Source organism: Theobroma cacao, chromosome 9 (genome assembly GCF_053813885.1).
Source record: "Theobroma cacao isolate CCN51 chromosome 9, ASM5381388v1, whole genome shotgun sequence".
Lineage (NCBI taxonomy): Eukaryota > Viridiplantae > Streptophyta > Magnoliopsida > Malvales > Malvaceae > Theobroma > Theobroma cacao.
Genome location: NC_142647.1, coordinates 28,579,352 through 28,607,295, shown reverse-complemented (window position 1 = coordinate 28,607,295; position 27,944 = coordinate 28,579,352).

Sequence of the window (27,944 nt, the reverse complement as noted above, 5' to 3'; positions counted from 1 at the left end):
GCTTTCGCTTCACGTTTCCGGAGGCAAACATTCAATTACAATCTTTGTTAACCAAAAATGTAAGAATATTCAGCTTAAAATAAACAATGAGACTATAAAACTATTTAAAGCCAGTAATAAGGCTTTCGAAGGCATGAGTGACTATAAATAAACTTTTGTTATCAATGGATGGCTTGCGCGTCACGTTTCTTGAGGCAAACATTCAATTATATTCTGTTTTAAACAAAATTGTAAGAAAATTGAACTTAAAATCAATAATGAGATTATAAATCCATTTAAAACCAATAATAACGTTTTCAAATGAATGAGTGACTATAAATGAACTTTTCTTGTCAATAGATGGCTTTCGCTTCACGTTTCCTGAAGCAAACTTTCAATTACATTCTTTGATAACAAAAAATGTAAGAATATTCAACTTAAAATCAACAATGAGACTATAAAACTATTTAAAGCGAGTAATAAGGCTTCCGAAGGCATGAGTGACTATAAATAAACTTTTGTTATCAATGGATGGCTTGCGCGTCACGTTTTTTGAGGCAAACATTCAATTATATTCTGTTTTAAACAAAATTGTAAGAAAATTGAACTTAAAATCAATAATGAGATTATAAATCCATTTAAAACCAATAATAACTCTTTCAAATGAATGAGTGACTATAAATGAACTTTTCTTGTCATTAGATGGCTTTCGCTTCACGTTTCCCGAAGCAAACTTTCAATTACATTCTTTGATAACGAAAAATGTAAGAATATTCAACTTAAAATCAACAATGAGACTATAAAACTATTTAGATCGAGTGATAAGGCTTCCGAAGGCATGAGTGACTATAAATAAACTTTTGTTCTCAATGGATGGCATTCGCGTCAAGTTTCTCGAGGCAAACATTCAATTATATTCTGTTTTAAACAAAATTGTAAGAAAATTGATCTTAAAATCAATAATGAGATTATAAATCCATTTAAAACCAATAATAACACTTTCAAAGGAATGAGTGACTATAAATGAACTTTTCTTGTCAATAGATAGCTTTCGCTTCACGTTTCCGGAGGCTAACATTCAATTATATTCTGTTTTAACCAAAAATATAAGAATATTCAACTTAAAATCAATAATGAGGCTATAAAACTATTTAAAGCGGGTAATAAGGCTTCCGAAGCCATGAGTGACTATAAATAAACTTTTGTTTCCAATGGATGGCTTTCGCGTCACGTTTCTCGAGGTAAACATTCAATTATATTCTGTTTTAAACAAAATTATAAGAAAATTGAACTTACAATCAATAATGAGTTTATAAATCCATTTAAAACCAATAATAACACTTTCAAAGGAATGAGTGACTATAAATGAACTTTTCTTGTCAATAGATGGCTTTCGCTTCACGTTTCCCGAGGCTAACATTCAATTATAATATAATTTAACCAAAAATGTAAGAATATTCAACTTAAAATCAATACTGAGACTATAAAACTATTTAAAGCGGGTAATAAGGCTTCCGAAGGCATGAGTGACTATAAATAAACTTTCGTTGTCAATGGATGGCTTTCGCGTCACGTTTCTATAGGTAAACATTCAATTAGATTCTGTTTTAAACAAAATTATAAGAAAATTGAACTTAAAATCAATAATGAGATTATAATTCCATTTAAAACCTATAGTAACGCTTTCAAAGGAATGAGTGACTATAAATGAACTTTTCTTGTCAATAGATGGCTTTCGCTTCACGTTTTCGGAGGCTAACATTCAATTATATTCTGTTTTAACAAAAAATGTAAGAATATTCAACTTAAAATCAATAATGAGGCTATAAAACCATTTAAAGCGGGTAATAAGGCTTCCGAAGGCATGAGTGACTATAAATAAACTTTTGTTTCCAATGGATGGCTTTCGCGTCACGTTTCTCGAGGTAAACATTCAATTATATTCTGTTTTAAACAAAATTCTTAGAAAATTGAACTTAAATCAATAATGAGATTATAAATCCATTTAAAACCAATAATAAGGCTTTCAAAGGAATGAGTGACTATAAATGAACTTTTCTTGTCAATAGATGGCTTTCGCTTCACGTTTTCGGAGGCTAACATTCAATTATATTCTGTTTTAACCAAAAATGTAAGAATATTCAACTTAAAATCAATAATGAGGCTATAAAACCATTTAAAGCGGGTAATAAGGCTTCCGAAGGCATGAGTGACTATAAATAAACTTTTGTTTCCAATGGATGGCTTTCGCGTCACGTTTCTCGAGGTAAACATTCAATTATATTCTGTTTTAAACAAAATTCTTAGAAAATTGAACTTAAATCAATAATGAGATTATAAATCCATTTAAAACCAATAATAAGGCTTTCAAAGGAATGAGTGACTATAAATGAACTTTTCTTGTCAATAGATGGCTTTCGCTTCACGTTTTCGGAGGCTAACATTCAATTATATTCTGTTTTAACCAAAAATGTAAGAATATTCAACTTAAAATCAATAATGAGGCTATAAAACCATTTAAAGCGGGTAATAAGGCTTCCGAAGGCATGAGTGACTATAAATAAACTTTTGTTTCCAATAGATGGCTTTCACGTCACGTTTCCCGAGGTAAACATTCAATTATATTCTGTTTTAAACAAAATTATAAGAAAATTGAACTTAAAATCAATAATGAGATTATAAATCCATTTAAAACCAGTAATAACGCTTTCAAAGGAATGAGTGACTATAAATGAACTTTTCTTGTCAATAGATGGCTTTCGCTTCACGTTTCTCGAGGCAAACATTCAATTACAATCTTTGTTAACCAAAAATGTAAGAATATTCAACTTAAAATCAACAATGAGACTATAAAAGCATTTAAAGCGATTAATAAGGCTTCCGACGGTATGAGTGACTATAACTAAACTTCCCTTGTCAATGGATGGCCTTCGCGTCACGTTTCTCGAGGCAAACATTCAATTAGATTCTGTTTTAACCAAAATTTTAAGAAAATTAAACCTAAAATCAATAATGAGATTACAAATCCATTTAAAACCAATAATAACGCTTTCAAAGGAATGAGTGACTATAAATGAACTTTTCTTGTCAATAGATAGCTTTCGCTTCACGTTTCTCAAGGCAAACATTCAATTACAATCTTTGTTAACAAAAAATGTAAGAATATTCAACTTAAAATCAACAATGAGACTATAAAAGCATTTAAAGAGACTAATAAGGCTTCCGAAGGCATGAGTGACTATAACTAAACTTTCCTTGTGAATGGATGGCTTTCGTATCACGTTTCTCGAGGCAAACATTCAATTATATTCTGTTTTAACCAAAATTATAGGAAAATTGAACTTAAAATAAATAATGAGATTATAAATCCATTTAAAACCAATAATAACGCTTTGAAAGGAATGAGTGACTATAAATGAACTTTTCTTGTCAATAGATGGCTTTCGCTTCACGTTTCCCGAGGTTAATATTCAATTATAATATGTTTTAACCAAAAATGTAAGAATATTCAACTTAAAATCAATAATGAGACTATAAAACTATTTAAAGCGGGTAATAAGGCTTCCGAAGGCATGAGTGACTGTAAATAAACTTTCGTTGTCAACGGATGGCTTTTGCGTCACGTTTCTCGAGGTAAACATTCAATTAGATTCTGTTTTAAACAAAATTATAAGAAAATTGAACTTAAAATCAATAATGAGATTATAATTCCATTTAAAACCTATAATAACGCTTTCAAAAGAATGAGTGACTATAAATGAACTTTTCTTGTCAATAGATGGCTTTCGCTTCACGTTTCCCGAGGCTAACATTCAATTATAATCTGTTTTAACCAAAAATGTAAGAATATTTAACTTAAAATCAACAATGAGACTATAAAACTATTTAAAGCCAGTAATAAGGCTTCCGAAGGCATGAGTGACTATAAATAAACTTTTGTTGTCAATGGATGGCTTGCGCGTCACGTTTCTTTAGGCAAACATTCAATTATATTCTGTTTTAAACAAAATTATAAGAAAATTGAACTTAAAATCAATAATGAGATTATAAATCCATGTAAAACCAATAATAAGGCTTCCAAAGGAATGAGTGACTATAAATGAACTTTTCTTGTCAATAGATGGCTTTCGCTTCACGTTTCTCGAGGCAAACATTCAATTACAATCTTTGTTAACCAAAAATGGAAGAATATTGAACTTAAAATCAACAATGAGACTATAAAAGCATTTAAAGCGATTAATAAGGCTTCCGACGGCATGAGTGACTATAACTAAACTTTTCTTGTCAATGGATGGCCTTCGCGTCACGTTTCTCGAGGCAAACATTCAATTATATTCTGTTTTAACCAAAATTCTAAGAAAATTGAACCTAAAATCAATAATGAGATTATAAATCCATTTAAAACCAATAATAACGCTTTCAAAGGAATGAGTGACTATAAATGAACTTTTCTTGTCAATAGATGGCTTTCGCTTCACGTTTCCCGAGGCTAACATTCAATTATAATATAATTTAACCAAAAATGTAAGAATATTCAAATTAAAATCAATATTGAGACTATAAAACTATTTAAAGCGGGTAATAAGGCTTCCGAAGGAATGAGTGACTATAAATAAACTTTCGTTGTCAATGGATGGCTTTCGCGTCACGTTTCTCGAGGTAAACATTCAATTAGATTCTGTTTTAAACAAAATTATAAGAAAATTGAACTTAAAATCAATAATGAGATTATAATGCCATTTAAAACCTATAATAACGCTTTCAAAGGAATGAGTGACTATAAATGAACTTTTGTTGTCAATAGATGGCCTTCGCTTCACGTTTTCGGAGGCTAACATTCAATTATATTCTGTTTTAACCAAAAACTTAAGAATATTCAACTTAAAATCAATAATGAGGCTATAAAACCATTTAAAGCGGGTAATAAGGCTTCCGAAGGCATGAGTGACTATAAATAAACTTTTGTTTCCAATGGATGGCTTTCGCGTCACGTTTCTCGAGGTAAACATTCAATTATATTCTGTTTTAAACAAAATTGTAAGAAAATTGAACTTAAAATCAATAATGAGATTATAAATCCATTTAAAATCAATAATAACGCTTTCAAAGGAATGAGTGACTACAAATGCACTTTTCTTGTCAATAGATTGCTTTTGCTTCACGTTTCCCGAGGCTAACATTCAATTATAATCTGTTTTAACCAAAAATGTAAGAATATTCAACTTAAAATCAACAATGAGACTATAAAACTATTTAAAGCAGGTAATAAGGCTTCCGAAGGCATAAGTGACTATAAATAAACTTTCGTTGTCAATGGATGGCTTTCGCGTCACGTTTCTCGAGGTAAATATTCAATTATATTCTGTTTTAAACAAAATTATAAGAAAATTGAACTTAAAATCAATAATGAGATTATAAATCCATTTAAAACCTATAATAACGCTTTCAAAGGAATGAGTGACTATAAATGAACTTTTCTTGTCAATAGATGGCTTTCACTTCACGTTTCCCGAGGCAAACATCAATTACAATCTTTGTTGACCAAAAATGAATGAATATTCAACTTAAAATCAATAATGAGACTATAAAAGCATTTAAAGCGAGTAATAAGGCTTTCGAAGGAATGAGTGACTATAAATAAACTTTTCTTGTCTATGGATAGCTTTCGCGTCACGTTTCTCGAGGTAAACATTCAATTATATTCTGTTTTAACCAAAATTATAAGAAAATTGAACTTAAAATCCATAATGAGATTATAAATATATTTAAAACCAATAATAAGGCTTTCAAAGAAATGAGTGACTATAAATGATTTTTTCTTGTCAATAGATGGCTTTCGCTTAACGTTTCTTGAGGCAAACATTCAATTACAATCTTTGGTAACCAAAAATGCAAGAATATTCAACTTAAAATCAACAATGAGACTATAAAAGCATTTAAAGCGAGTAAAAAGGCTTCCGAAGGCATGAGTGACTATAACTAGACTTTCCTTGTCAATGGATGGCCTTCGCGTCACGTTTCTCGAGGCAAACATTCAATTATATTCTGTTTTAACCAAAATTCTAAGAAAATTGAACCTGAAATCAATAATGAGTTTATAAATCCATTTAAAACCAATAATAACGCTTTCAAAGGAATGAGTGACTATAAATGAACTTTTCTTGTCAATAGATGGCTTTCGCTTCACGTTTCTCAAGGCAAACATTCAATTACAATCTTTGTTAACCAAAAATGTAAGAATATTCAACTTAAAATCAACAATGAGACTATAAAAGCATTTAAAGCTATTAATAAGGCTTCCGAAGGCATGAGTGACTATAAGTAAACTTTCCTTATCAATGGATGGCTTTCGCATCACGTTTCTCGAGGCAAACATTCAATTATATTCTGTTTTAACCAAAATTATAGAAAAATTGAACTTAAAATCCATAATGAGATTATAAATCCATTTAAAACAAACAATAACGCTTTAAAAGGAATAAGTGACTATAAATGAACTTTTCTTGACAATAGATGGCTTTCGCTTCACGTTTCCCGAGGCTAACATTCAATTACAATCTTTGTTAACCAAAAATGTAAGAATATTCAGCTTAAAATAAACAATGAGACTATAAAACTATTTAAAGCCAGTAATAAGGCTTCCGATGGCATTAGTGATTATAAATAAACTTTTGTTGTCAATGGATGGCTTTCGCATCACGTTTATCGAGGCAAACATTCAATTATATTCTGTTTTAAACAAAATTGTAAGAAAATTGAACTTAAAATCAATAATGAGATTATAAATCCATTTAAAACTAATAATAACGCTTTCAAAGGAATGAGTGACTATAAATGAACTTTTCTAGATGGCTTTCGCTTCACGTTTCTCGAGGTAAACATTCAATTATATTCTGTTTTAACCAAAATTATAAGAAAATTGAACTTAAAATCAATAATGAGATTATAAATCCATTTAAAACCAATAACAAGGTTTTTTAAGGAATGAGTGACTATAAATGAACTTTTCTTGTCAATAGATGGCTTTCGCTTCACGTTTCACGAGGCAAACATTCAATTACAATCTTTGATAACCAAAAATATAAGAATATTCAACTTAAAATCAACAATGAGACTATAAAACTATTTAAAGCGAGTAATAAGGTTTCCGAAGGCATGAGTGACTCTAAATAAACTTTTGTTGTCAATGGATGGCTTTCGCGTCATGTTTCTCAAGGCAAACATTCAATTATATTCTGTTTTATACAAAATTGTAAGAAAATTGAACTTAAAATCAATAATGAGATTATAAATCCATTTAAAACCAATAATAACGCTTTCAAAGGAATGATTGACTATAAATGAACTTTTCTTGTCAATAGATGGCTTTCGCTTCATGTTTCCTGAGGCAAACTTTCAATTACAATCTTTGTTAACAAAAAATGTAAGAATATTCAACTTAAAATCAATAATGAGGCTATAAAACTATTTAAAGCGGGTAATAACGCTTCCGAAGGCATGAGTGACTATAAATAAACTTTTGTTTCCAATTGATGGCTTTCGCGTCACGTTTCTCGAGGTAAACATTCAATTATATTCTATTTTAAACAAAATTATAAGAATATTGAACTTAAAATCAATAATGAGATTATAAATCCATTTAAAACCAATAACAAGGCTTTAAAAGGAATGAGTGACTATAAATGAACTTTTCTTGTCAATAGATGGCTTTCGCTTCACGTTTCTCGAGGCAAACATTCAATTACAATCTTTGTTAACCAAAAATGTAAGAATATTCAACTTAAAATCAACAATGAGACTATAAAAGTATTTAAAGCGATTAATAAGGCTTTCGAAGGCATGAGTGACTATAACTAAACTTTCCTTGTCAATGGATGGCCTTCGCATCACGTTTCTCGAGGAAAACATTCAATTATATTCTGTTTTAAACAAAATTGTAAGATAATTGAACTTAAAATCAATAATGAGATTATAAATCCATTTAAAACCAATAATAACGCTTTCAAAGGAATGAGTGACTATAAATGAACTTTTCTTGTCAATAGATGGCTTTCGCTTCACGTTTCCCGAGGCTAACATTCAATTATAATATAATTTAACCAAAAATGTAAGAATATTCAACTGAAAATCAATATTGAGACTATAAAACTATTTAAAGCGGGTAATAAGGCTTCCGAAGGCATGAGTGACTATGAATAAACTTTCGTTGTCAATGGATGGCTTTCGCGTCACGTTTCTCGAGGTAAACATTCAATTTGATTCTGTTTTAAACAAAATTATAAGAAAATTGAACTTAAAATCAATAATGAGATTATAATTCCATTTAAAACCTATAATAACGCTTTCAAAGGAATGAGTGACTATAAATGAATTTTTCTTGTCAATAGATGGCTTTCGCTTCACGTTTCCGGAGGCAAACATTCAATTACAATCTTTGTTAACCAAAAATGTAAGAATATTCAGCTTAAAATAAACAATGAGACTATAAAACTATTTAAAGCCAGTAATAAGGCTTCCGAAGGCATGAGTGACTATAAATAAACTTTTGTTGTCAATGGATGGCTTTCGCGTCAGGTTTCTCAAGGCAAACATTCAATTATATTCTGTTTTAAACAAAATTGTAAGAAAATTGAACTTAAAATCAATAATGAGATTATAAATCCATTTAAAACCAATAATAACGCTTTCAAAGGAATGAGTGACTATAAATGAACTTTTCTTGTCAATAGATGGCTTTCGCTTCACGTTTCCCGAGGCTAACATTCAATTATAATCTAATTTAACCAAAATGTAAGAATATTTAACTTAAAATCAACAATGAGACTATAAAACTATTTAAAGCGAGTAATAAGGCTTCCGAAGGCATGAGTGACTATAAATAAACTTTTGTTATCAATGGATGGCTTGCGCGGCACGTTTCTTGAGGCAAACATTCAATTATATTCTGTTTTAAACAAAATTGTAAGAAAATTGAACTTAAAATCAATAATGAGATTATAAATCCATTTAAAACCAATAATAACGCTTTCAAATGAATGAGTGACTATAAATGAACTTTTCTTGTCAATAGATGGCTTTCGCTTCACGTTTCCCGAAGCAAACTTTCAATTACATTCTTTGATAACAAAAAATGTAAGAATATTCAACTTAAAATCAACAATGAGACTATAAAACTGTTTAAATCGAGTGATAAGGCTTCCGAAGGCATGAGTGACTATAAATAAACTTTTGTTGTCAATGGATGGCATTCGCGTCAAGTTTCTCGAGGCAAACATTCAATTATATTCTGTTTTAAACAAAATTGTAGGAAAATTGATCTTAAAATCAATAATGAGATTATAAATCCATTTAAAACCAATAATAACGCTTTCAAAGGAATGGGTGACTATAAATGAACTTTTCTTGTCAATAGATAGCTTTCGCTTCACGTTTCCGGAGGCTAACATTCAATTATATTCTGTTTTAACCTAAAATATAAGAATATTCAACTTAAATCAATAATGAGGCTATAAAACTATTTAAAGCGGGTAATAAGGCTTCCGAAGCCATGAGTGACTATAAATAAACTTTTGTTTCCAATGGATGGCTTTCGCGTCACGTTTCTCGAGGTAAACATTCAATTATATTCTGTTTTAAACAAAATTATAAGAAAATTGAACTTACAATCAATAATGAGATTATAAATCCATTTAAAACCAATAATAACGCTTTCAAATGAATGAGTGACTATAAATGAACTTTTCTTGTCAATAGATGGCTTTCGCTTCACGTTTCCCGAGGCAACATTCAATTATAATATAATTTAACCAAAAATGTAAGAATATTCAACTTAAAATCAATATTGAGACTATAAAACTATTTGAAGCGGGTAATAAGGCTTCCGAAGGCATGAGTGACTATAAATAAACTTTCGTTGTCAATGGATGGCTTTCGCGTCACGTTTCTCTAGGTAAACATTCAATTAGATTCTGTTTTAAACAAAATTATAAGAAAATTGAACTTAAAATCAATAATGAGATTATAATTCCATTTAAAACCTATAATAACGCTTTCAAAGGAATGAGTGACTATAAATGAACTTTTCTTGTCAATAGATGGCCTTCGCTTCACGTTTCCGGAGGCTAACATTCAATTATATTCTGTTTTAACCAAAAATGTAAGAATATTCAAATTAAAATCAATAATGAGACTATAAAACTATTTAAAGCGGGTAATAAGGCTTCTGAAGGAATGAGTGACTATAAATAAACTTTCGTTGTCAATGGATGGCTTTCGCGTCACGTTTCTCGAGGTAAACATTCAATTAGATTCTGTTTTAAACAAAATTATAAGAAAATTGAACTTAAAATCAATAATGAGATTATAATGCCATTTAAAACCTATAATAATGCTTTCAAAGGAATGAGTGACTATAAATTAACTTTTCTTGTCAATAGATGGCTTTCGCTTCACGTTTCCGGAGGCTAACATTCAATTATATTCTGTTTTAACCAAAAACTTAAGAATATTCAACTTAAAATCAATAATGAGGCTATAAAACCATTTAAAGCGGGTAATAAGGCTTCCGAAGGCATGAGTGACTATAAATAAACTTTTGTTTCCAATGGGTGGCTTTCGCGTCACGTTTCTCGAGGTAAACATTCAATTATATTCTGTTTTAAACAAAATTGTAAGAAAATTGAACTTAAAATCAATAATGAGATTATAAATCCATTTAAAACCAATAATAACGCTTTCAAAGGAATGAGTGACTACAAATGCACTTTTCTTGTCAATAGATTGGTTTTGCTTCACGTTTCCCGAGGCTAACATTCAATTATAATCTGTTTTAATCAAAAATGTAAGAATATTCAACTTAAAATCAACAATGAGACTATAAAACTATTTAAAGCAGGTAATAAGGCTTCCGAAGGCATAAGTGACTATAAATAAACTTTCGTTGTCAATGGATGGCTTTCGCGTCACGTTTCTCGAGGTAAATATTCAATTATATTCTGTTTTAAACAAAATTATTAGAAAATTGAACTTAAAATCAATAATGAGATTATAAATCCATTTAAAACCTATAATAACGCTTTCAAAGGAATGAGTGACTATAAATGAACTTTTCTTGTCAATAGATGGCTTTCACTTCACGTTTCCCGAGGCAAACATCAATTACAATCTTTGTTGACCAAAAATGAATGAATATTCAACTTAAAATCAATAATGAGACTATAAAAGCATTTAAAGCGAGTAATAAGGCTTTCGAAGGAATGAGTGACTATAAATAAACTTTTCTTGTCTATTGATAGCTTTCGCGTTACGTTTCTCGAGGTAAACATTCAATTATATTCTGTTTTAACCAAAATTATAAGAAAATTGAACTTAAAATCCATAATGAGATTATAAATATATTTAAAACCAATAATAAGGCTTTCAAAGAAATGAGTGACTATAAATGAACTTTTCTTGTCAATAGATGGCTTTCGCTTCACGTTTCTTGAGGCAAACATTCAATTACAATCTTTGGTAACCAAAAATGCAAGAATATTCAACTTAAAATCAACAATGAGACTATAAAAGCATTTAAAGCGAGTAATAAGGCTTCCGAAGGCATGAGTGACTATAACTAGACTTTCCTTGTCAATGGATGGCCTTCGCGTCACGTTTCTCGAGGCAAACATTCAATTATATTCTGTTTTAACCAAAATTCTAAGAAAATTGAACCTGAAATCAATAATGAGTTTATAAATCCATTTAAAACCAATAATAACACTTTCAAAGGAATGAGTGACTATAAATGAACTTTTCTTGTCAATAGATGGCTTTCGCTTCACGTTTCTCAAGGCAAACATTCAATTACAATCTTTGTTAACCAAAAATGTAAGAATATTCAACTTAAAATCAACAATGAGACGAAAAAAGCATTTAAAGAGATTAATAAGGCTTCCGAAGGCATGAGTGACTATAACTAAACTTTCCTTGTCAATGGATGGCTTTCGCATCACGTTTCTCGAGGCAAACATTCAATTATATTCTGTTTTGACCAAAATTATAGGAAAATTGAACTTAAAATCCATAATGAGATTATAAATCCATTTAAAACAAATAATAACGCTTTCAAAGGAATGAGTGACTATAAATGAACTTTTCTTGTCAATAGATGGCTTTCGCTTCACGTTTCCTGAGGCAAACATTCAATTACAATCTTTGTTAACCAAAAATGTAAGAATATTCAGCTTAAAATAAACAATGAGACTATAAAACTATTTAAAGCCAGTAATAAGGCTTACGAAGGCATGAGTGACTATAAATAAACTTTTGTTGTTAATGGATGGCTTTAACGTCACGTTTCTCGATGCAAACATTCAATTATATTCTGTTTTAAACAAAATTGTAAGAAAAGTGAACTTAAAATCAATAGTGAGATTATAAATCCATTTAAAACCAATAATAACTCTATCAAAGGAATGAGTGACTATAAATGAACTTTTCTTGTCAATAGATGGCTTTCGTTTCACGTTTCCCAAGGCTAACATTCAATTATAATATGTTTTAACCAAAAATCTAAGAATATTCAACTTAAAATCCATAATGAGACTATAAAACTATTTAAAGAGGGTAATAAGGCTTCCGAAGGCATGAGTGACTATAAATAAACTTTCGTTGTCAATCGATGGCTTTCGTGACACGTTTCTCGAGGTAAACATTCAATTATATTCTGTTTTAAACAAATTTATAAGAAAATTGAACTTAAAATCAATAATGAGATTATAAATCCATTTAAAACCTATAATAACGCTTTCAAAGGAATAAGTGACTATAAATGAACTTTTCTTGTCAATAGATGGCTTTCACTTCACGTTTCCCGAGGCAAACATCAATTACAATCTTTGTTGACCAAAAATGAATGAATATTCAACTTAAAATCAATAATGAGACTATAAAAGCATTTAAAGCAAGTAATAAGGCTTCCGAAGGAATGAGTGACTATAAATAAACTTTTCTTGTCTATGGATAGCTTTTGCGTCACGTTTCTCGAGGTAAACATTCAATTATATTCTGTTTTAACCAAAATTATAAGAAAATTGAACTAAAAATCCATAATGAGATTATAAATCCTTTTAAAACCAATAATAAGGCTTTCAAAGGAATGAGTGACTATAAATGAACTTTTCTTTTCAATAGATGGCTTTCGCTTCACGTTTTCAGAGGCTAACATTCAATTATATTCTGTTTTAACCAAAAATGTAAGAATATTCAACTTAAAATCAATAATGAGGCTATAAAAGCATTTAAAGCGGGTAATAAGGCTTCCGAAGGCATGAGTGACTATAACTAAACTCTCATTGTCAATGGATGGCCTTCCTCGTCACGTTTCTCGAGGCAAATATTCAATTATATTCTGTTTTAACCAAAATTCTATGAAAATTGAACTTAAAATCAATAATGAGATTATAAATCTATTTAAAACCAATAATAACGCTTTCAAAGGAATGAGTGACTATAAATGAACTTTTCTTGTCAATAGATGGCTTTCGCTTCACGTTTCTCAAGGCAAACATTCAATTACAATCTTTGTTAACCAAAAATGTAAGAATATTCAACTTAAAATCAACAATGAGACTATAAAAGCATTTAAAGCGATTAATAAGGCTTCCGAAGGCATGAGTGACTATAACTAAACTCTCCTTGTGAATGGATGGCCTTCGTGTCACGTTTCTCGAGGCAAACATTCAATTATATTCTGTTTTAACCAAAATTCTAAGAAAATTGAACTTAAAATCAATAATGAGATTATAAATCTATTTAAAACCAATAATAACGCTTTCAAAGGAATGAGTGACTATAAATGAACTTTTCTTGTCAATAGATGGCTTTCGCTTCACGTTTCTCAACGCAAACATTCAATTACAATCTTTGTTAACCAAAAATGTAAGAATATTCAACTTAAAATCAACAATGAGACTATAAAAGCATTTAAAGCGATTAATAAGGCTTCCGAAGGCATGAGTGACTATAACTAAACTTTCCTTGTCAATGGATGGCTTTCGCATCACGTTTCTCGAGGCAAACATTCAATTATATTCTGTTTTAACCAAAATTATAGGAAAATTGAACTTAAAATCCATAATGAGATTATAAATCCATTTAAAACAAACAATAACGCTTTCAAAGGAATAAGTGACTATAAATGAACTTTTCTTGACAATAGATGGCTTTCGCTTCACGTTTCCCAAGGCAAACATTCAATTACAATCTTTGTTAACCAAAAATGTAAGAATATTCAGCTTAAAATAAACAATGAGACTATAAAACTATTTAAAGCCAGTAATAAGGCTTCCGATGGCATGAGTGACTATAAATAAACTTTTGTTGTCAATGGATGGCTTTCGCATCACGTTTATCCACGCAAACATTCAATTATATTCTGTTTTAAACAAAATTGTAAGAAAATTTAACTTAAAATCAATAATGAGATTATGAATCCATTTAAAACTAATAATAACGCTTTCAAAGGAATGAGTGACTATAAATGAACTTTTCTTACCAATAGATGGCTTTCGCTTCACGTTTCTCGAGGTAAACATTCAATTATATTCTGTTTTAAACAAAATTGTAAGAAAATTGAACTTCAAATCAATAATGAGATTATAAATCCATTTAAAACCAATAATAACGCTTTCAAAGGAATGAGTGACTATAAATGAACTTTTCTTGTCAATAGATGGCTTTCGCTTCACGTTTCCTGAAGCAAACTTTCAATTACATTCTTTGATTACCAAAAATATAAGAATATTCAACTTAAAATCAACAATGAGACTGAAAAACTATTTAAATCGAGTAATAAGGCTTCCGAAGGCATGCGTGACTATAAATAAACTTTTGTTGTCAATGGATGGCATTCGCGTCAAGTTTCTCGAGGCAAACATTCAATTATATTCTGTTTTAACCAAAAATGTAAGAATATTCAACTTAAAATCAATAATGAGGCTATAAAACTATTTAAAGCGGGTAATAAGGCTTTCGAAGGCATGAGTGACTATAAATAAACTTTTGTTTCCAATGGATGGCTTTCGCGTCACGTTTCTCGAGGTAAACATTCAATTATATTCTGTTTTAAACAAAATTATAAGAAAATTGAACTTAAAATCAATAATGAGATTATAAATCCATTTAAAACCAATAATAACGCTTTCAAAGGAATGAGTGACTATAAATGAACTTTTCTTGTCAATAGATGGCTTTCGCTTCACGTTTCTCAAGGCAAACATTCAATTACAATCTTTGTTAACCAAAAATGTAACAATGTTCAACTTAAAATCAATAATGAGACTATAAAAGCATTTAAAGCGATTAATAAGGCTTCCGAAGGCATGAGTGACTATAACTAAACTTTCCTTGTCAATGGATGGCTTTCGCGTCACGTTTCTCGCGGCAAACATTCAATTATATTCTGTTTTAATAAAAATTGTAAGAAAATTAAACTTAAAATCAATAATGAGATTATAAATCTATTTAAAACCAATAATAACGCTTTCAAAGGAATGAGTGACTATAAATGAACTTTTCTTGTCAATAGATGGCCTTCGCTTCACGTTTCCCGAGGCAAACATTCAATTACAATCGTTGATAACCAAAAATGTAAGAATATTCAACTCAAAATCAACAATGAGACTATAAAACTATTTAAAGCGAGTAATAAGGCTTATGAAGGCATGAGTGACTATAAATAAACTTTTGTTGTCAATGGATGGTTTTCGCGTCATGTTTCTCGAGGCAAACATTCAATTATATTCTGTTTTAAAAGAAAATTGTAATAAAATTGAACTTAAAATCAATAATGAGATTATAAATCCATTTAAAACCAATAATAACGCTTTCAAAGGAATGAGTGACTATAAATGAACTTTTCTTGTCAATTGATGGCTTTCGCTTCACGTTTCTCGAGCCAAACATTCAATTACAATCTTTGTTAACCAAGAATGTGAGAATATTCAACTTAAAATCAATAATGAGACTATAAAAGCATTTAAAGCGATTAATAAGGCTTCCGAAGGCATGAGTGACTATAACTAAACTTTCCTTGTCAATGGATGGCTTTCGCGTCACGTTTCTCGCGGCAAACATTCAATTATATTCTGTTTTAATAAAAATTGTAAGAAAATTAAACTTAAAATCAATAATGAGATTATAAATCTATTTAAAACCAATAATAACGCTTTCAAAGGAATGAGTGACTATAAATGAACTTTTCTTGTCAATAGATGGCCTTCGCTTCACGTTTCCCGAGGCAAACATTCAATTACAATCGTTGATAACCAAAAATGTAAGAATATTCAACTCAAAATCAACAATGAGACTATAAAACTATTTAAACCGAGTAATAAGGCTTATGAAGGCATGAGTGACTATAAATAAACTTTTGTTGTCAATGGATGGTTTTCGCGTCATGTTTCTCGAGGCAAACATTCAATTATATTCTGTTTTAAAAGAAAATTGTAATAAAATTGAACTTAAAATCAATAATGAGATTATAAATCCATTTAAAACCAATAATAACGCTTTCAAAGGAATGAGTGACTATAAATGAACTTTTCTTGTCAATTGATGGCTTTCGCTTCACGTTTCTCGAGCCAAACATTCAATTACAATCTTTGTTAACCAAGAATGTGAGAATATTCAACTTAAAATCAATAATGAGACTATAAAAGCATTTAAAGCGATTAATAAGGCTTCCGAAGGCATGAGTGACTATAACTAAACTTTCCTTGTCAATGGATGGCTTTCGCGTCACGTTTCTCGAGGCAAACATTCAATTACATTCTGTTTTAACCAAAATTTTAAGAAAATTGAACTTAAAATCAATAATGAGATTATAAATCCATTTAAAACCAATAATAACGCTTTCAAAGGAATGAGTGACTATAAATGCACTTTTCTTGTCAATAGATGGCTTTCGCTTCACGTTTCCCGAGGCAAACATTCAATTACAATCTTTGTTAACCAAAAATGTAAGAATATTCAACTTAAAATCAATAATGAGGCTATAAAACTATTTAAAGTGGGTAATAAGGCTTTCAAAGGCATGAGTGACTATAAATAAACTTTTGTTTCCAATGGATGGCTTTCGCGTCACGTTTCTCGAGGCAAACATTCAATTATATTCTGTTTTAAACAAAATTGTAGGAAAATTGAACTTAAAATCAATAATGAGATTATAAATCCATTTAAAACCAATAATAACGCTTTCAAAGGAATGAGTGACTATAAATGAACTTTTCTTGTCAATAGATGGCTTTCGCTTCACGTTTCTCGAGGCAAACATTCAATTACAATCTTTGATAACCAAAAATGTAAGAATATTCAACTTAAAATCAACAATGAGACTATAAAATTATTTAAAGCGAGTAATAAGGCTTCCGAAGGCATGAGTGACTATAAATAAACTTTTGTTGTCAATGGATGGCTTTCGCGTCACGTTTCTGAAGGCAAACATTCAATTATATTTTGTTTTAAACAAAATTGTAATAAAATTGAACTTAAAATCAATAATGAGATTCTAAATCCATTTAAAAACAATAATAACGCTTTCAAAGGAATGAGTGACTATAAATGAACTTTTCTTGCCATTAGATGGCTTTCGCTTCACGTTTCTCGAGGTAAACATTCATTTTATATTCTGTTTTAACCAAAATTATAAGAAAATTAAACTTAAAATCCATAATGAGATTATAAATCCATTTAAAACCAATAATAATGTTTTCAAAGGAATGAGTGACTATAAATGAACTTTTCTTGTCAATAGATGGCCTTCGCTTCATGTTTCCCGAGGCAAACATTCAATTACAATCTTTGATAACCAAAAATGTAAGAATATTCAACTTAAAATCAACAATGAGACTATAAAACTATTTAAAGCGAGTAATAAGGCTTCCGAAGGCATGAGTGACTATAAATAAACTTTTGTTGTCAATGGATGACTTTCGCGTCACCTTTCTCGAGGTAAACATTCAATTATATTCTGTTTTAACCAAAATTATAAGAAAAATGAACTTAAAATCAATAATGAGATTATAAATCCATTTAAAACCAATAATAACGCTTTCAAAGGAATGAGTGACTATAAATGAACTTTTCTTGTCAATAGATGGCTTTCGCTTCACGTTTCCCGAGGCAAACATTCAAATACAATCTTTGATAACCAAAAATGTAAGAATATTCAACTTAAAATCAACAATGAGACTATAAAATTATTTAAAGCGAGTAATAAGGCTTCCGAAGGCATGAGTGACTATAAATAAACTTTTTTTGTCAATGGATGGCTTTCGCGTCACGTTTCTGAAGGCAAACATTCAATTATATTTTGTTTTAAACAAAATTGTAAGAAAATTGAACTTAAAATCAATAATGAGATTATAAATCCATTTAAAAACAATAATAACGCTTTCAAAGGAATGAGTGACTATAAATGAACTTTTCTTACCATTAGATGGCTTTCGCTTCACGTTTCTTGAGGTAAACATTCAATTATATTCTGTTTTAACCAAAATTATAAGAAAATTGAACTTAAACTCCATAATGAGATTATAAATCCATTTAAAACCAATAATAATGTTTTCAAAGGAATGAGTGACTATAAATGAACTTTTCTTGTCAATAGATGGCCTTCGCTTCATGTTTCCCGAGGCAAACATTCAATTACAATCTTTGATAACCAAAAATGTAAGAATATTCAACTTAAAATCAACAATGAGACTATAAAACTATTTAAAGCGAGTAATAAGGCTTCCGAAGGCATTAGTGACTATAAATAAACTTTTGTTGTCAATGGATGACTTTCGCGTCACCTTTCTCGAGGTAAACATTCAATTATATTCTGTTTTAACCAAAATTATAAGAAAAATGAACTTAAAATCAATAATGAGATTATAAATCCATTTAAAACCAATAATAACGCTTTCAAAGGAATGAGTGACTATAAATGAACTTTTCTTGTCAATAGATGGCTTTCGCTTCACGTTTCCCGAGGCAAACATTGAATTACAATCTTTGATAACCAAAAATGTAAGAATATTCAACTTAAAATCAACAATGAGACTATAAAATTATTTAAAGCGAGTAATAAGGCTTCCGAAGGCATGAGTGACTATAAATAAACTTTTGTTGTCAATGGATGGCTTTCGCGTCACGTTTCTGAAGGCAAACATTCAATTATATTTTGTTTTAAACAAAATTGTAAGAAAATTGAACTTAAAATCAATAATGAGATTATAAATCCATTTAAAAACAATAATAACGCTTTCAAAGGAATGAGTGACTATAAATGAACTTTTCTTGCCATTAGATGGCTTTCGCTTCACGTTTCTCGAGGTAAACATTCATTTTATATTCTGTTTTAACCAAAATTATAAGAAAATTAAACTTAAAATCCATAATGAGATTATAAATCCATTTAAAACCAATAATAATGTTTTCAAAGGAATGAGTGACTATAAATGAACTTTTCTTGTCAATAGATGGCCTTCGCTTCATGTTTCCCGAGGCAAACATTCAATTACAATCTTTGATAACCAAAAATGTAAGAATATTCAACTTAAAATCAACAATGAGACTATAAAACTATTTAAAGCGAGTAATAAGGCTTCCGAAGGCATGAGTGACTATAAATAAACTTTTGTTGTCTATGGATGACTTTCGCGTCACCTTTCTCGAGGTAAACATTCAATTATATTCTGTTTTAACCAAAATTATAAGAAAAATGAACTTAAAATCAATAATGAGATTATAAATCCATTTAAAACCAATAATAACGCTTTCAAAGGAATGAGTGACTATAAATGAACTTTTCTTGTCAATAGATGGCTTTCGTTTCACGTTTCCCGAGGCAAACATTCAATTACAATCTTTGATAACCAAAAATGTAAGAATATTCAACTTAAAATCAACAATGAGACTATAAAATTATTTAAAGCGAGTAATAAGGCTTCCGAAGGCATGAGTGACTATAAATAAACTTTTTTTGTCAATGGATGGCTTTCGCGTCACGTTTCTGAAGGCAAACATTCAATTATATTTTGTTTTAAACAAAATTGTAAGAAAATTGAACTTAAAATCAATAATGAGATTATAAATCCATTTAAAAACAATAATAACGCTTTCAAAGGAATGAGTGACTATAAATGAACTTTTCTTGCCATTAGATGGCTTTCGCTTCACGTTTCTCGAGGTAAACATTCAATTATATTCTGTTTTAACCAAAATTATAAGAAAATTGAACTTAAACTCCATAATGAGATTATAAATCCATTTAAAACCAATAATAATGTTTTCAAAGGAATGAGTGACTATAAATGAACTTTTCTTATCAATAGATGGCCTTCGCTTCATGTTTCCCGAGGCAAACATTCAATTACAATCTTTGATAACCAAAAATGTAAGAATATTCAACTTAAAATCAACAATGAGACTATAAAACTATTTAAAGCGAGTAATAAGGCTTCCGAAGGCATTAGTGACTATAAATAAACTTTTGTTGTCAATGGATGACTTTCGCGTCACCTTTCTCGAGGTAAACATTCAATTATATTCTGTTTTAACCAAAATTATAAGAAAAATGAACTTAAAATCAATAATGAGATTATAAATCCATTTAAAACCAATAATAACGCTTTCAAAGGAATGAGTGACTATAAATGAACTTTTCTTGTCAATAGATGGCTTTCGCTTCACGTTTCCCGAGGCAAACATTCAATTACAATCTTTGATAACCAAAAATGTAAGAATATTCAACTTAAAATCAACAATGAGACTATAAAATTATTTAAAGCGAGTAATAAGGCTTCCGAAGGCATGAGTGACTATAAATAAACTTTTTTTGTCAATGGATGGCTTTCGCGTCACGTTTCTGAAGGCAAACATTCAATTATATTTTGTTTTAAACAAAATTGTAAGAAAATTGAACTTAAAATCAATAATGAGATTATAAATCCATTTAAAAACAATAATAACGCTTTCAAAGGAATGAGTGACTATAAATGAACTTTTCTGGCCATTAGATGGCTTTCGCTTCACGTTTCTCGAGGTAAACATTCAATTATATTCTGTTTTAACCAAAATTATAAGAAAATTGAACTTAAACTCCATAATGAGATTATAAATCCATTTAAAACCAATAATAATGTTTTCAAAGGAATGAGTGACTATAAATGAACTTTTCTTGTCAATAGATGGCCTTCGCTTCATGTTTCCCGAGGCAAACATTCAATTACAATCTTTGATAACCAAAAATGTAAGAATATTCAACTTAAAATCAACAATGAGACTATAAAACTATTTAAAGCGAGTAATAAGGCTTCCGAAGGCATTAGTGACTATAAATAAACTTTTGTTGTCAATGGATGACTTTCGCGTCACCTTTCTCGAGGTAAACATTCAATTATATTCTGTTTTAACCAAAATTATAAGAAAAATGAACTTAAAATCAATAATGAGATTATAAATCCATTTAAAACCAATAATAATGCTTTCAAAGGAATGAGTGACTATAAATGCACTTTTCTTGTCAATAGATGGTTTTCGCTTCACGTTTCTCGAGGTAAACATTCAATTATATTCTGTTTTAACCAAAATTGTAAGAAAATTGAACTTAAAATCAATAATGAGATTATAAATCCATTTAAAACAAATAATAACGCTTTCAAAGGAATGAGTGACTATAAATGAACTTTTCTTGACAATAGATGGCTTTCGCTTCACGTTTCCCGAGGTAAACATTCAATTACAATCTTTGTTAACCAAAAATGTAAGAATATTCAACTTAAAATCAACAATGAGACTATAAAACTATTTAAAGCGAGTAATAAGGCTTCCAAAGGCATGAGTGACTATAAATAAACTTTTCTTGTCAATGGATGGCTTTCGCGTCACCTTTCTCGCGGTAAACATTCAATTATATTCTGTTTTAACCAAAATTATAAGAAAATTGAACTTAAAATCCATAATGAGATTATAAATCCATTTAAAACCAATAATAACGCTTTAAAAGGAATGAGTGACTATAAATGAACTTTTCTTGTCAATAGATGGTTTTCGCTTCACGTTTCTCGAGGTAAACATTCAATTATATTCTGTTTTAACCAAATTATAAGAAAATTGAACTTAAAATCCATAATGAGATTATAAATCCATTTAAAACCAATAATAACGCTTTCAAAGGAATGAGTGACTAGAAATGCACTTTTCTTGTCAATAGATTGCTTTTGCTTCACGTTTCCCGAGGCTAACATTCAATTATAATTTGTTTTAAACAAAAATGTAAGAATATTCAACTTAAAATCAATAATGAGACTATAAAACTATTTAAAGCGGGTAACAAGGCTTCCGAAGGCATAAGTGACTATAACTAAACTTTCCTTGTCAATGGATGGCTTTCGCGTCACGTTTCTCGAGGCAAACATTCAATTATATTCTGTTTTAACTAGAATTGTAAGAAAATTGAACCTAAAATCAATAATGAGATTATAAATCCATTTAAAACCAATAATAACGCTTTCAAAGGAATGAGTGACTATAAATGAACTTTTCTTGTCAATAGATGGCTTTCGCTTCACCTTTCCAGAGGTAAACATTCAATTACAATCTTTGTTAACCAAAAATGAAAGAATATTCAACTTAAAATCAATAATGAGACTATAAAAGCATTTAAAGCGATTAATAAGGCTTCCGAAGGCATGAGTGACAATAAATAAACTTTCCTTGTCAATGGATGGCTTTCGCGTCACGTTTCTCGAGGCAAACATTCAATTATATTCTGTTTTAACCAAAATTGTAAGAAAATTGAACTTAAAATCAATAATGAGATTATAAATCCAATTAAAACCAATAATAACGCTTTCAAAGGAATGAGTGACTATAAATGAACTTTTCTTGTCAATAGATGGCCTTCGCTTCACGTTTCCCGAGGCAAACATTCAATTACAATCTTTGATAACCAAAAATGTAAGAATATTCAACTTAAAATCAACAATGAGACTATAAAAGCATTTAAAGCGATTAATAAGGCTTCCGAAGGCATCAGTGACTATAACTAAACTTTCCTTGTCAATGGATGGCTTTCGCATCACGTTTCTCGAGGCAAACATTGAATTATATTCTGTTTTGACCAAAATTATAGGAAAATTGAACTTAAAATCCATAATGAGATTATAAATCCATTTAAAACAAATAATAACGCTTTCAAAGGAATGAGTGACTATAAATGAACTTTTCTTGTCAATAGATGGCTTTCGCTTCACCTTTCCAGAGGTAAACATTCAATTACAATCTTTGTTAACCAAAAATGAAAGAATATTCAACTTAAAATCAATAATGAGACTATAAAAGCATTTAAAGCGATTAATAAGGCTTCCGAAGGCATGAGTGACAATAAATAAACTTTCCTTGTCAATGGATGGCTTTCGCGTCACGTTTCTCGAGGCAAACATTCAATTATATTCTGTTTTAACCAAAATTGTAAGAAAATTGAACTTAAAATCAATAATGAGATTATAAATCCAATTAAAACCAATAATAACGCTTTCAGAGGAATGAGTGACTATAAATGAACTTTTCTTGTCAATAGGTGGCCTTCGCTTCACGTTTCCCGAGGTAAACATTCAATTACAATCTTTGATAACCAAAAATGTAAGAATATTCAACTTAAAATCAACAATGAGACTATAAAAGCATTTAAAGCGATTAATAAGGCTTCCGAAGGCATCAGTGACTATAACTAAACTTTCCTTGTCAATGGATGGCTTTCACATCACGTTTCTCGAGGCAAACATTGAATTATATTCTGTTTTGACCAAAATTATAGGAAAATTGAACTTAAAATCCATAATGAGATTATAAATCCATTTAAAACAAATAATAACGCTTTCCAAGGAATGAGTGACTATAAATGAACTTTTCTTGTCAATAGATGGCTTTCGCTTCACGTTTCCTGAGGCAAACATTCAATTACAATCTTTGTTAACCAAAAATGTAAGAATATTCAGCTTAAAATAAACAATGAGACTATAAAACTATTTAAAGCCAGTAATAAGGCTTCCGAAGGCATGAGTGACTATAAATAAACTTTTGTTGTCAATGGATGGCTTTCGCGTCACGTTTCTCGAGGCAAACATTTAATTATATTCTGTTTTAAACAAAATTGTAAGAAAATTGAACTTAAAATCAATAATGAGATTATAAATCCATTTAAAACCAATAATAACGCTTTCAAAGGAATGAGTGACTATAAATGAACTTTTCTTGTCAATAGATGGCTTTCGCTTCACGTTTCCCGAGGCTAACATTCAATTCTAATATGTTTTAACCAAAAATGTAAGAATATTCAACTTAAAATCAATAATGAGACTATAAAACTATTTAAAGCGGGTAATAAGGCTTCCGAAGGCATAAGTGACTATAACTAAACTTTCCTTGTCCATGGATGGCTTTCGCGTCACGTTTCTCGAGGCAAACATTCAATTATATTCTGTTTTAACTAAAATTATAAGAAAATTGAACTTAAAATCAATAATGAGATTATAAATCCATTTAAAACCAATAATAACTCTTTCAAAGGAATGAGTGACTATAAATGAACTTTTCTTGTAAATAGATAGCTTTTGCTTCACGTTTCCCGAGGTAAACATTCAATTACAATCTTTGTTAACCAAAAATGTAATAATATTCAACTTAAAATCAATAATGAGACTATAAAAGCATTTAAAGCGATTAATAAGGCTTCCGAACGCATGAGTGACTATAACTAAACTGTCCTTGTCAATGGATGGCTTTCGCGTCACGTTTCTCGAGGTAAACATTCAATTATATTCTGCTTTAACCAAAATTGTATGAAAATTGAACTTAAAATCAATAATGAGATTATAAATACATTTAAAACATATAATAACGCTTTCAAAGGAATGAGTGACTATAAATGAACTTTTCTTGTCAATAGATGGCCTTCGCTTCATGTTTCCCGAGGCAAACATTCAATTACAATCTTTGATAACCAAAAATGTAAGAATATTCAACTTAAAATCAACAATGAGACTATAAAACTATTTAAAGCGAGTAATAAGGCTTTCGAAGGCATGAGTGACTATAAATAAACTCTTGATGTCAATGGATGATTTTCGCGTCATGTTTCTCGAGGCAAACATTCAATTATATTCTGTTTTAAAAGAAAATTGTAATAAAATTGAACTTAAAATCAATAATAAGATTATAAATCCATTTAAAACCAATAATAACGCTTTCAAACGAATGAGTGACTATAAATGAACTTTTCTTGTCAATAGATGGCTTTCGCTTCACATTTCCCGAGGCAAACATTCAAATACAATCTTTGGTAACCAAAAATGTAAGAATATTCAACTTAAAATCAACAATGAGACTATAAAACTATTTAAAGCGAGTAATAAGGCTTCCGAAGGCGTGAGTGACTATAAATAAACTTTTGTTGTCAATGGATGGCTTTCGCGTCACGTTTCTCGAGGCAAACATTCAATTATATTATGTTTTAAACAAAATTGTAAGAAAATTTAACTTAAAATCAATAATGAGATTATAAATCCATGTAAAACCAATAAAAACGCTTTCAAAGGAATGAGTGACTATAAATGAACTTTTCTTGTCAATAGATGGTTTTCGCTTCACGTTTCTCGAGGTAAACATTCAATTATATTCTGTTTTAACCAAATTATAAGAAAATTGAACTTAAAATCCATAATGAGATTATAAATCCATTTAAAACCAATAATAACGCTTTCAAAGGAATGAGTGACTAGAAATGCACTTTTCTTGTCAATAGATTGCTTTTGCTTCACGTTTCCCGAGGCTAACATTCAATTATAATTTGTTTTAAACAAAAATGTAAGAATATTCAACTTAAAATCAATAATGAGACTATAAAACTATTTAAAGCGGGTAACAAGGCTTCCGAAGGCATAAGTGACTATAACTAAACTTTCCTTGTCAATGGATGGCTTTCGCGTCACGTTTCTCGAGGCAAACATTCAATTATATTCTGTTTTAACTAGAATTGTAAGAAAATTGAACCTAAAATCAATAATGAGATTATAAATCCATTTAAAACCAATAATAACGCTTTCAAAGGAATGAGTGACTATAAATGAACTTTTCTTGTCAATAGATGGCTTTCGCTTCACCTTTCCAGAGGTAAACATTCAATTACAATCTTTGTTAACCAAAAATGAAAGAATATTCAACTTAAAATCAATAATGAGACTATAAAAGCATTTAAAGCGATTAATAAGGCTTCCGAAGGCATGAGTGACAATAAATAAACTTTCCTTGTCAATGGATGGCTTTCGCGTCACGTTTCTCGAGGCAAACATTCAATTATATTCTGTTTTAACCAAAATTGTAAGAAAATTGAACTTAAAATCAATAATGAGATTATAAATCCAATTAAAACCAGTAATAACGCTTTCAAAGGAATGAGTGACTATAAATGAACTTTTCTTGTCAATAGATGGCCTTCGCTTCACGTTTCCCGAGGCAAACATTCAATTACAATCTTTGATAACCAAAAATGTAAGAATATTCAACTTAAAATCAACAATGAGACTATAAAAGCATTTAAAGCGATTAATAAGGCTTCCGAAGGCATCAGTGACTATAACTAAACTTTCCTTGTCAATGGATGGCTTTCGCATCACGTTTCTCGAGGCAAACATTGAATTATATTCTGTTTTGACCAAAATTATAGGAAAATTGAACTTAAAATCCATAATGAGATTATAAATCCATTTAAAACAAATAATAACGCTTTCAAAGGAATGAGTGACTATAAATGAACTTTTCTTGTCAATAGATGGCTTTCGCTTCACCTTTCCAGAGGTAAACATTCAATTACAATCTTTGTTAACCAAAAATGAAAGAATATTCAACTTAAAATCAATAATGAGACTATAAAAGCATTTAAAGCGATTAATAAGGCTTCCGAAGGCATGAGTGACAATAAATAAACTTTCCTTGTCAATGGATGGCTTTCGCGTCACGTTTCTCGAGGCAAACATTCAATTATATTCTGTTTTAACCAAAATTGTAAGAAAATTGAACTTAAAATCAATAATGAGATTATAAATCCAATTAAAACCAATAATAACGCTTTCAGAGGAATGAGTGACTATAAATGAACTTTTCTTGTCAATAGATGGCCTTCGCTTCATGTTTCCCGAGGTAAACATTCAATTACAATCTTTGATAACCAAAAATGTAAGAATATTCAACTTAAAATCAACAATGAGACTATAAAAGCATTTAAAGCGATTAATAAGGCTTCCGAAGGCATCAGTGACTATAACTAAACTTTCCTTGTCAATGGATGGCTTTCGCATCACGTTTCTCGAGGCAAACATTGAATTATATTCTGTTTTGACCAAAATTATAGGAAAATTGAACTTAAAATCCATAATGAGATTATAAATCCATTTAAAACAAATAATAACGCTTTCCAAGGAATGAGTGACTATAAATGAACTTTTCTTGTCAATAGATGGCTTTCGCTTCACGTTTCCTGAGGCAAACATTCAATTACAATCTTTGTTAACCAAAAATGTAAGAATATTCAGCTTAAAATAAACAATGAGACTATAAAACTATTTAAAGCCAGTAATAAGGCTTCCGAAGGCATGAGTGACTATAAATAAACTTTTGTTGTCAATGGATGGCTTTCGCGTCACGTTTCTCGAGGCAAACATTTAATTATATTCTGTTTTAAACAAAATTGTAAGAAAATTGAACTTAAAATCAATAATGAGATTATAAATCCATTTAAAACCAATAATAACGCTTTCAAAGGAATGAGTGACTATAAATGAACTTTTCTTGTCAATAGATGGCTTTCGCTTCACGTTTCCCGAGGCTAACATTCAATTCTAATATGTTTTAACCAAAAATGTAAGAATATTCAACTTAAAATC